This window comes from Coloeus monedula, assembly GCF_965178545.1.
Source record: "Coloeus monedula genome assembly, chromosome: 16".
Taxonomy (NCBI): Eukaryota; Metazoa; Chordata; class Aves; order Passeriformes; family Corvidae; genus Coloeus; species Coloeus monedula.
Genome location: NC_138796.1, coordinates 10,063,150 through 10,075,543, shown reverse-complemented (window position 1 = coordinate 10,075,543; position 12,394 = coordinate 10,063,150).

The window sequence follows — 12,394 nt, the reverse complement described above, 5'->3', positions numbered from 1 at the left end:
ATAGCATTTAATAATGTATTTTTTTCAATATGAAATAGGAAATGCTAAATTATTTCTAATGTCATGTTTCAATAACATTTGAATTTTAATGGTATGCATCAAAGTAATGAAAATACATAGGTTAAGGCTGATTAAATGTCTGTAATTATGTGGTTTCTAAGCAACATATGCAACACAGTGTATCACTATAAAGTATTAATTGTAGTAGTTGTAATAGTCAGCAACTCTTGTTTGGTTAGTCTTGTAATAATGCTTTAATACTTTCTCAATATTTATCCTAATTAAGATAATTTTTAATCCTCTGCTTTTGGGGAATTAAATAATTGTAGCATTATTGGAAAAATTACTTGGTCTTTCTAGTAGTAGTGTCTTGGCACTTTCTCGAAAAGCCTAAGGGAACTTCCAGCTGTAAACTGCACAACGTCGTCTTTTTGTGATGGAGGAATAGGTTTCCAATATCTACATGGCTAATCTTGGTAGTAACTGAAGGTTGCAAAGTCAGGCAGAGGGTCTTTAGATACAGATGCAAAGTAGTTTGATAGTATAAGTCCAATATCTCTTGAATAGGTGTCCATATCACAGAAAAACCTGTCACGATTGGCACTAATTGCCAACCTTCTTGGCAGATTCTGAAATATGGCCCAAAGAGTGATTGGATAAAGATGAACTCTTGCATCCACCCATGTTCAGAGGTAGCTGTTTCTTGTCAGGATTGACAGCTGTTAGTGGGGTGGGGTATGAACCTTGGAAGGTCTTTTCCTTTGGTCTTTTTCCTTCATCCTTTCTGTGGATTTTGGTTTTTAGTGTTTCAAAGTAATACTAATACTTCTGAGAAAAACAAAGATCACTTCAAGACTTAATAAAAAGAAATCTAATTGATACTGTTCCTGAAATTTCATACAAGAAAAAAGGTTAGCAGGAGAGATGAGGTATTTTTCTTGTCAGTCATACCTGGAAAGTTGCTATTTTGACTTCTACCAGGAGGGAGGAATGCCATAATGTTTCTCAGCATGGAAGATGAATTCAGGGGAGTGGAGTGGTGGTGAATCATCTCAATAGGACAATGGACTATCCTTTGTCAGGAAACAATCAAGATGCTACTCTGTTTTTTTCCCCCTCAAGTCCCAGAATGCTAGTTAAAAATACATATTTTGGATGATTTTTAGGAGATTTTTATCTGTTTAATTGTTTCTTTTGTGCCTATATGTATTAATTCAGACAGCCTCAGACTGTTGTCCAAACCAGTATCTTAATAAGCATGGTTATCATGTTGACATTCATCATGCAGATTTGGATAGAAGTTTCTATAAGCAATTCCTTACTTTTTCTCTAAGGATTTCTGGCTTTCACACTGAAAATTAATTTAAAATTAATTAAAAAGATGAAAATACTTAGGATCATTTATACTTTTAATTAAATTAAAAGACTTGAGGGAAGGTTTGTGGTCATTTTTGACCACTCATGCATTTCAATTCAAAATTATTGGAAAATGAGTTCCCAGAGTCATCTGTGAGTAGTCCCATGAGTCACATTACTGGTGCTTTTCCAAAAAACTTCAGTGAATGTGGGCTGGGATAATCTGATAGAGAAATTTTACATTTGACTGCAGCTTATGAGAAATACCTTCTTCAAACACCAAGGATTGTTGGAAACATCCAAATACGTTGTGAAGCTTTTACAATGAGTTCCATACTGAAGCCCAAGGAACTTTTATCTTGGTGGATTTCAGTTCGTAGACCTGTGTTAATACACACGGTTTAATATGCTCTCCCAAACTAAAATGTATAGTCAAAAATATAAACATCAAATTTTTCTTGGTAGCATGGCACAGAGTTTTACGTGGAGTGCATGTGGTGATGTGCTGATTTTTGATGTCCAATCCATTCCAAAGCTCTCAAAAGGACAAAGATTCTGTAACAAGGAAAGAAGGACCAATCCCACAGTTGTCTTCAGAACCCTGGAAGACATTTTTTGTAGCTTTGTGAAAAGTTACCTGGTTCATCTGACCTAAAAGTAGTTCTGACTTGGTTTACTTAATAGCATTAGATTATGGAAACATCACGGGTCCTAGTTCTGTGTTACATGAATGAGACAAACTCTTCTGTCCTGCATTTTTGTGTCATCTGAACTGTGTTGAAAATGCTTCCTGCTAAGAAATACCTCTAGGCCGAAAATCAAATATATTTACTATTTATGTATGGTGTCTTTATGAAGGACACTTCTGCAAGGTGTTCAAGCTCTTACAGAACAAAGAAAGAGGATAGAAGGAAAACTAAATAGCTGATTCTGCACCACTTGGTACAAATGTGAACTGTTGAAGTACAGACCAGTTTGGGAGAATGTTATGGGCAAATAAAATAAAACAGGAGAGTATAAATAAAAACACTGGGCAGATTGTTCCTGCTCTTGGTAAAGTTGTGTAAAGTATGCATGAAAGGAAATACCTGCAGTAAATAAAACTTCCATGTGAAAACATCTAAGGCTAAATCATTACCAAAGGCAGAAGTTGAACTGAGCTGACATTTCACAAGGAATCTCATCTTCCACAAGATGGAGCTGTGTGATTTCTGCTTTTGGAAGCAATTCAGTCTATTAGTAAATGATTCTTTGATTCTGTACAAGGACAGGAGAATCACAGTGATCTATCATTGCTTTCTTTCTCAGATGCTAAGGAACTGCTGCAATTTAATTCTAGATGGTCGTGTGGGTGCTAAAAATATTGAATTTAACACGAAGGCCCCTGAATCCAGAAGAAAAGCTGTATTAAAAAGAAAAGAAGGAAAGAAAACCATTACCTTTCTCTGTGAAGATCACAGCAATTTGCCTAGTGTGTGAGGGCCTGTCAGCTTTTCTTTATTTACTCACTTTGATGATGACTGCAATGCAGATTTCTTTGGAATGGTTTCTTATCATTTATGCTCTGCAACATCTGAATGAGGGAGGGATATGACTGCCTAAATGATAATTCAAACAAGTATTTTGAGTAACACTGATGGACCTCCAGTTCTGGAGTGTTTATTAGGTCTGAGCAGATGTAAGTGAAGTACTTCATCAGCAGAATGCAATACTGTCTTAGGAAGCAATGACTGGAAAAAATCAAGGATTCATGGTAGTAGAAAAATAGCAGAACATGAGGTCCTGGTGTGATGCCTTTGCATACAAAGGTAATGTAATCCTTTTCCCGAAAAAGCAGGGAAACTGAACAGGAGTAAGGACCAGGGGGAGATTGTTTTTCCTTGTTATGTGGCATTGGTGAGACTGGCTGAGGAGACAGGAAAGAAACACCACGTAACCTTCAGAACCAGCGCTGCCATGAGCAGAGCTGGGCAGAGGCGAGGAACCAGCATCACTGGGAATCTCCCAGTTAGATGTGGGCCAAGGATCATCCAGACAAAGGCCTGGAAAGGTACAAGAGTCCTTTCACAATGTATCAAGAATTTTAAAAGGTACAAGTTACTCAGGTGTTATCACAGGATGTGTCCCCAGCGCCAAGTGGCCAATTCCCAGCAGGGCTCCTGTGGGCCCAGCCAAAGCAGGCTGTGATTGCCTGTGGCCTCCTGGAGCAAGTGCTGGCAGTCTGAAGTGCTCCTTGAACCAACACTGGAGAATGCAAACAGCAACTTGTGTGCAGCATCGTTAAACCACAGTGAGAGTCACAGTGACGGTTTCCAACATGTTCCTGGGTTTATTGGTTTGGATTGTAGTGGGTTCATGATTATAAACACTTCAGAAACCTTAACGAATTTTTCTGATTACTGTGTATATGCTGAAGCTTGGTTTCAAGTGAGGTTATGTCCAATCAAATTACAGCTCCCTTCTTAATTCACTTTCATGGCTAAAACCTCCAAAATATACTGCCAACCACTCCTCTGTTTCCCAGCCTGTGCCTGGCAGAGAAATGGGAGATTCGTGATTGCTTCCAAATTCCACGCAAGGGGATTGTGTGGCTGATATGTACACAATCACCGACTGGTGGGTATGTCAAGCATAATAGATAATTGCTGAGCTTATACAGCAATATTTTCCTCACTGGGAAGACTCATGTCAGTCTTTATCTCCTACTCAACTGTCAGTTCTCATGGAAACTTGTTGGAACTTCATATCTTTTAGACCAGGTCCTCTTGTCAAATTTGATCAAAATTAGCCAATTCATTCAAAAGTTATGAGGGAGGGGATGAGAACTGACAGGCTGGCAGTACATCTGTGTAATTTATTTCCTTGCAAAACTAGCATGGACAGCAAAATTTTGTAATTTTCAAAATAGGCAGTCAGAATTCAGTAACCTGTATTTAACTGAACTTACAGAAATTCACATGACTAAGTTGATGTGCACAACTTAATGTTTGAGTCACAGTGTTGAGAGTCCTCATCATTATGGGCTTATGTGCCAATGGATATATATATATAAACTAATATATAGACCACATTCTCTCCTGGAGTACTTGAGGATAAAACTAGATAATCTAGCAGTTTTTCAGTTTGTTTAGCTAACTCAAGCCAATTTTCAAAAAAACCCAAACACAAGGGGGATCATATAGTTACTGAGTTTGCAGTCTGTGGATTAAAACTCTGTTACAGAGTTAGGTATTAAACAACTTAGTAGAATTGTCTCTTCTTTAATTATACATTTCTGAAATCAGGTAAAGTGAGTGATTTATTTTTTAAATAATATAAAATTGTTTAAATAGTAATAAAACATATGTACCAAATCCATGCATTTTTATTTTATATTAAATAAAATCAGCCATAGAGGTAGTTTAGTTTAGCGACTTCACTTTTTTACATAGTTTTCTTAAGCCTTTTGAGATGCAGCAGTCTTTGTAAAAACAACGTTACGTTTGAAGAAGTCAAAAGAAACAATCCTGTGATCCTGCCACAGAAAAACTGATTTTGGCTGGGCACAGTAGTCCATCTAGGTATAGATTTTATCTTCAACAGTATCTGTTGAGAAAGATGATTATGTATATCCTGTCATTAAATCATATATGTGAAAGGATGGAAACTCTTTAATATGATTCTTCCGTCTTTCTAGGGGTAGAAAAAATAGGAACCTGCTTGTTTCAGACCTACTTGAAAGATTTTCAGAAATGAATAATTCACATCCATAATGTGAGTTGGATTGCATCCCATGAGGGAGAACATGAAAAGAAAAAGGCAGACATTACTAGTCAAGCCTTACTTTCATGCCACCAATAAACAAGGCTTTAAATGAAACACAGAAGCAGTGAAGTGTGTGAAATTCATAATTTGAAAAGGAGGCATGTAATAACAGGGAGAGCTGTTGAAGTAACTTAAGAACCAAATGAAGGTGCTTTATTTGCAGGTAAGTATAGTGCAACCTACACACTTCAATCAAGCCAACAGTAGGCTTTAGTAAGAGATAATAAAGTGTGAAAGGTGGTTTTGTGAGGAGGATGGAAAGATGCTTGTACTTACTGCCTGTATTTACGTGTGCAGCAAACACTCCAAAATAGGCCCACTGTGTTGCCTTGCACTGTGGCACCCAAACATGTGATCTGTGGGCTCACTTCAAGCTGAAACTTGCATTTTGGATAGGGGGAAGTCAAAATTCATGGGAGGAAACATCAGCTATGATGATCCACCTAAATAAAATATTCATGTAAGTGCCTTGCAGGTATCTCAGCAGTTATCAGGGTGTATAATTGAAAGTACACAAAGGGCTTAAAAATGGTGTATTGGAATGTAACAGTTTATTTAAGTAGAATGAAGAACTGTGCCTATTCACTTGTAAATGAAAGTTCGTTTTGAGTCCCATAACTTTGAGATCTGATGATATGCTCTTATGTGGAGTTATATTTCAGTCTCCCTGGCCCATTTCAACTTGTTCACAGGTAGATTGTTCCTGAAATTCTGTGGAAATGAACAGAGGCAAAGAGCACCTTGTCTGAATGTAGCTATCTGTATTAACTCCCTATCCAAGACAAGATTAAATGTATTCATAATTAAATTAAAGCAAGCCTGATGTGCTGTGGAGCAACTTTTTTTTCTGCAGTTGGGTTCCACCTGCAATAAAAACATAACTGAGTAGCGCCTGCTGTGCTCTTTGTAGTCTCCCCAGGGATGTGTGTTGTCACCGAGTAACACACCCTTTGTTTGAGGAGAGAAATATCTCCAACTCTTTTACTCCAAAAGTAGCATTACAGTAAATGTTGTGACACAAAAAAAGAGTCAGTGATCTTCTAAGTCTTCTAAGTCTTCCAGGACATTTAGGGAGCTTTTGCCTGAAGTCTGGTTATTTTATTCCTTTTTTTTTTTTTTTTTTTTTTTTTTTTTTTTTTTTTTTTGAGAAGCAGTGTACTTGATGTACAACATCCAGCCCAGTGGGCATTGAGGTTGGATAACTATTCTTAACATTAGCTGTAATAAAAATGTCTGGGTTGGGGTAAATATGAAAGGAAGAAGGAAGCATTGAGAAAGAATAAAGAGACACATTTTTAATTGTTACAGCTATTCTAGAGCCCATAATTTTTCTGTTGTCCTGTTGTTCTCAGGACTAATTATATCTTACAGTCCCACAGGAATGGTGGAATTTGCAGCCTAATGAATGAAATAACTTCTTAGGATTTCTCCTCCCTATTTTTATTTTACGTTTACCACTGTGAGCTTCGAATGCTGTGTTCCTTTTCTGCTGTCTGAGACTTGGAGGACAGCTCTGTCCAACAGCCTGTTCCTCTGGTCCTAGAATTTACTCTTCTTTCACACTTTATAGGAGCTCTTTAGAATCCACGTAGTGTACAAAATCTGTCATCTTCCACAAAGCCCAGCTGTAAAATATACAGTACTGTAGAGTGGATACTTGATCAGCTTGGTAGTTGAGCCCTTGGTGTCCCCCAAAAGGGTCTGGAAATACAATGAAGCAGTAATGAAATGTGTCAGCTTGGAATGGAGTGTCCCGGCTGAGGACCAGGGCTCTGTCTCTGGGAATCAGCATGAGGTTGTGTTAATATTGCAGGCTCATGAATGTTTTAGTTTGAGTAAATGCAAAAATCCTTCAAACTCTGTCCTTTCTAGATTTGGTTGGCAGAAGAATCTGCTGCAGGGTTAGCTGGCTTTCTGCTATGATTCATAGATGTGCTTTCTCATCTCTTACACAGAGAATGTTGCTACATTCTCCTTTCTTTGAAATGAAATGCCTGTTTTTTAGAGCTATTTTGAAAAGTGTAATTAAATGTCACCAAAAGAATGTATGACTTTTTTTGAGGGGTGATCCCTGCTCAGCTGCACCTGTTTGCCTGTTCACTCAACATGAATTAATTGGAGCTTTATCTTCTCTCCTTCCTTTCTGTATTTTATCCTTCTCTTTGTAGAAAGGCAAATCTGAGCCCCAGAGATCCAGCTGAAAAATCTCCTTGCATGTAGACAAACGATGAGCATGAGATATAGAACAGGAGGGAGAATATGAGGGAAAAAGGAGAATAAGAAATACTTTATTCAGATAATTACCAAACAAGAGATAGAGGTCTATAAAACTTAAGAAAAAAAAAAGGCATGCACAGGCTGTCTCCTGCAGACCTCCTGCAAACATTTCAGCTGTATATTTTGACAAAAGATTTTCTGACTTTTTAGGGGTGCCCTCAGTTTTCGAACTATGGCTTGGCACAGGAAACACTTGACAAGATATTTCTGACAAAACCCTATGATTTCAATCCAGAAATAGAAAATAGCACATGCATGAAATTCTGGTACTTCTAGGTATATTTTGATAAGAACTTACCAGAGATCAATATTTTAAATAATAAGTACTTTAAAATACTCCTTTGTAAGGTTAATTGCAGTTAAAGAGGAAAGAACGACATGTAGACTTTAGTATTGAGCACTCGGCTCATAAGAATTGAAAATGAAATTAATATAATATGGATCTCTGTGTAACAGGATTTTCTTGTTCTGAGTGTTCCATGTGTTTTTTCTTTTCCTGACATCAGTGTGATGAGTTTATGTGGACAGTTATTTTGGAGATGGTGTGGCTCACATGTGTGAAGGAAGTAAAAATCTCTGTAAAAATAATGGAAACCAAGGGAACTATTTAAAGACTGGATAAAAAAGAGGTGCTTTTGCAGCTGAATGTATTTTTGTATGTTTTCAGCTGCTGTAAAGAAAAAGGTGCCATCCATATTTATGCTTCATTAAATAAGCATAAGGAGACCTGAAAAATAAAAAGGAAAACTGAAACTTTCTTCCTTGTCAGTATGAAGGAACCTGTCAGTGAAAGATGCACTATTTAAATTGTGCCACACCAAAAATGGGGATCAGGAACAAAGCAGATGAATAGAGCCTGTTTCACAGATTCCAGAAGAAAGAGATCTCAATTTTTCTAAGTCAATAAACATGAAATTGTTTCCTATATGGTTCTAAATTCTGACATGAAGAAGTAAAACCACCAGCTACTATATTGGTTTGATATTCCCAGTATTTCAGAAAATGGAATAATTGATTGTTTCTTTCTTTCTGAAGTTGGGAGCTTTTTTCTTTTTTTTTGATGATAGCTCTAGAAGCTCTGTTTTTGTCTACTTTATAAATACTTTGAGTAAAAATATTTACAGCTAACCATAAGTATAGGCAATGCTTCTTATTGCATCACATAAAAAATAATCTAATTTTTTTCTGATTCAATCACTCACATTTTGCTGTGACTTTCAATTCTTTAAATAGGATGAAAATTCATAAAGGAGATGCATGAAGTTTATGATTTTATAGGATAAAAATATTATTTCTATCTATTATCTATTTCTGCTAGAAAGAAAATTTTCCTCATGCATATAGAGAAACTGCAGTGATGGTCACTATTATTGTCTTTTCCTGGTAAGAAATTAGGAGTTGCAAAAGGAGAAAATCAGAAACATTCATGAATCCTAAAGCTGAATCTCTTTTGTAATATGTTCCAACTTCTGCAGCCTTTCTCTTACAGTGCTGGGGTACTGCTGCAGGTGACCCCAGGTGAACTGGAGATCTGAAAACTGGCCTTGGCAATGATGGTGTGTGTGCCTGGGCAAGAGCAGCAGATTCTCGATATGTAGAGAAGGGGAAAGAACAGCATTCAGATTGATTTGGCTATTTGTGTCTTTTAATTATTGTTAGTTCAGTCATCAAAGAATAATGTGGAAAACACTTTAACCAGCAACTGGTAATGCAAACCCTTGAGCTCACTCAAACATCGCTTCTGTATTCAATTCCTGTTACCATTACACCAGGTCTCCTAAATTTGCTTCAGCTTCTTTGTCCTCAAATGTTTATCTGGCAGAGTTGGTTTTGGTTTAGCTCTTTTGTTTCAGCTGAGTGAATGGTAAATTTTCTACTTTCAAATCCAGATACCCCTTGGTTTTGAAAGTCCATCTCCTAAACACCTTGCCTGGTTTTTGGTTCCTCTCTTTACAGGATTGTGTGATCAGTTGTTTATAAACTTACCCATTCCTTACAGTGATTTATTACTTGGGTCTCTGCAGATTATCAGAACAGAAGCTGATGGAACAGGTAAACAAATAAACAGGATTTTCAACCCTTCTTCATTAGAATACAGTTTTGTATGAAACACTCTACTGTAGAAGCTGCATTAAAATTATGTAGAACAAAACGGGGATTTGCTGAGATACACGTGAATGTGCTTGTACTTCCGGAACTGTAATGTGGTTTTGTTTAAAAATTGCTTTCGTCATCAGTATTCTCTTCTGGTAAAGTTAGAATGGAAATCATTTGGAAATTCACAAAATGCTTATATTTGTAACAGATTTGGGAAAAGTAATGCACAAACCCTGAAAGGATTTGCAACAACCTCCACCCAACCAAATCTTGTGCTGTTGCAGTGTGCTAATGTTTGGCTTATTAAATAGGAAGGAAAACCAGGAGAATAATATATCAGGAAAAGTGTTCTATGTGATTTAATCAAATCTCTCAAATACTCAATTTTATAATTATTACAACGTAGGTACCATTTTCTGTTGTTTTTAGGCTGGAACTTTACTGAAGGAAAATGATACTAAGCATTCTTCCACTGAATTGATACAAGATGGCTCAAACTATTCTTTCTCCTAAATGCCTCAAAGTTATTTACCTATAGCGTTCCATCATTATGTATTCAGGGAATAGTATCATGGGCATGTGTGGAAAATTGCTCTGTAAGTAAATGACAGAAAACATTCCTCAAAAATCACAGTTCAGGATGTTTACCTTTTCCTTTTTCATCTGTTTGGGCCTGTTCTTTCTGTTATGTTTTGCTAAGAGATGTCCCTCATGTAGACTGTCACCATCTTCATGTTATTCTGCTACTGGCAAAAAATAAAACAAGATTGAATATCACCTGTTGTTTTCTTTGCTGGTTATATTTGTTCTTAGTGTGTACATTCTGAGGCATGTTTATGTGGGTGCTTACATATTTGTTGTTCCATCTCTTGTATAATTCACCTGAGAAATTTTGCTTGCTGCAAACTGATCCATTATCCAAATGCTTTGTAGCTTCTGCTAGAATTCATATTCTGTATTTGTGCTTGACAGCTTATTTTAGAACAAGCTAACTTTTTTTTTTTTTTAAATAACCTTCCTATTAACTGACTTTTATTGAGAATACTTTCAATGTATTTTGAATGTTGGAATGGAAATACATTAATTGCACCAGTGTGATGATGTACATAATGGAAGGGAAGGCTTCAAATAAGGCAGCTGTTGAAGTACAGTTCTCAGGTGGACGCTGATCAGACTGCTCCAGAGAAACTTTTCTGGTCATCACTTCTGATCACTTTTCTGATCATCCTGCTTCTTCTTCCTTAGTGTTCCTTCAAAGCACCAAGTCTTTTTCTCCTACAGTGTTCTGTCAAGCCTCTTTGTCAGTTTTGTTCCCTCCTCCTATTTAGTGTCTGTGCTCTGCTTCTCCCTCAGCAGGGGACTTGGAGAAACTTGAAATTTTCAAGTTTTAGCCAAATAACTGCAGTTTCCTCTGCAGAAATGATGATCACATGAGAAACAAAAGTTCAAGTTGATATAATGCCTGAATTGTCAATAGCCATAACACTGTTCATTAAGTATTGCATATTTAGATCTAAATTGCTAAGATTAAGTTATTCTTTCAGTCATGATAATATGTTTTTATTTTAACTGAAAAAATAAAACATTTTCATAAAAAGGAAAGACGATAAGTAGTTTTTGCTAATATGTACTACCAATGTCATGTGTGATTGACTGTTACACAATACCTTACGTATAAGGAAGTCAGGCTAAGTGGTGGGGAAAATTTACATTAGGAGGTTATATCAATTCCCTAAATTTAAGTCTCTCTGATAACATAACTTAAAAGGACCAAATCCTTGTGCTGTCTGCTGTATTAAAGAGCAATAATTTATACCACTGTAAAGAAGGGCTATTTAAACAATAAGAAGTGGATTTTATGCTACCTTTTTCTTTTCTAATTAGCAGGAGCAGTTCCAGGAATATAGATTGAAGCATTTCAAAAAGAAGTGAAGATACTTTGGGATTCCTGTGAATGTGACCTCTTTCCTCTTTTCCTTTGCCAGTGCCCCATATCTTACTGTATACTGAGCTATTCCAGGAAACTACAGCAGTGAAAAACATGCATGTGGTGCACCATATTGTGAGAAAAAAATTCACTTGCCAGCTTGTAGTAGGAGGGATGCATATTCAAGACGGCAGGCTGTAACTAGCTCCTGCACTTTACAACTTTCTTCAACTTTGCCTTTTATTGTAGTACTCTTTTGTGACTCTAGTTCCGCAGAAAACTCAGTTCTACCACTTGGTGTGATCTAAGTAAGTTTACCTTTCTAGTACTGTACTGGGGGTACACCAGGGTATCCAGCTCTTGCACTGGACGACTTCATGTCTTATCCCTATTACCATGCAAGCTGATAACGCTTATATTACAGAACCAACAAGTTTGCTTTCCCTCATGTGATGACAAATACATGCATATTTGCTATGTAACCTTATAGGCACTTAGAAATACGGTCCACAATGGGTCACAAGCATCTGCTCTCTGGAAAAGAAGCACTTGGGTCTGAGGAACCTCAGAAAAGTTCATGGCAAACACCAAAACTTTATGAAAGGCTCTGTGAGTTGTTCTGATTGGTTCTTCCCAGGCAGAAGAATGGCAAATCTTACATGGAGCATGAGGAGATCCTTATAGTATCTGCCAACACAGCACACACTGCCATCTATACCATTATTTGGAGGGTTCTTTCTCAAATTAAAAAGTGTCATCTCTTTTTTATTTTTTTAACGCAAGGTTCACTGTTCCTTATATGTGATGATTTTTGCATGTGACATAGTTTCTCAGATGTAGCCTGCTAACACAGGAATTTATTTATTTGGACACTATTTCCCCTCGATAAATTTCTGGATTACTTTGTTTCAACATCTGATCAAAGGAGAATGA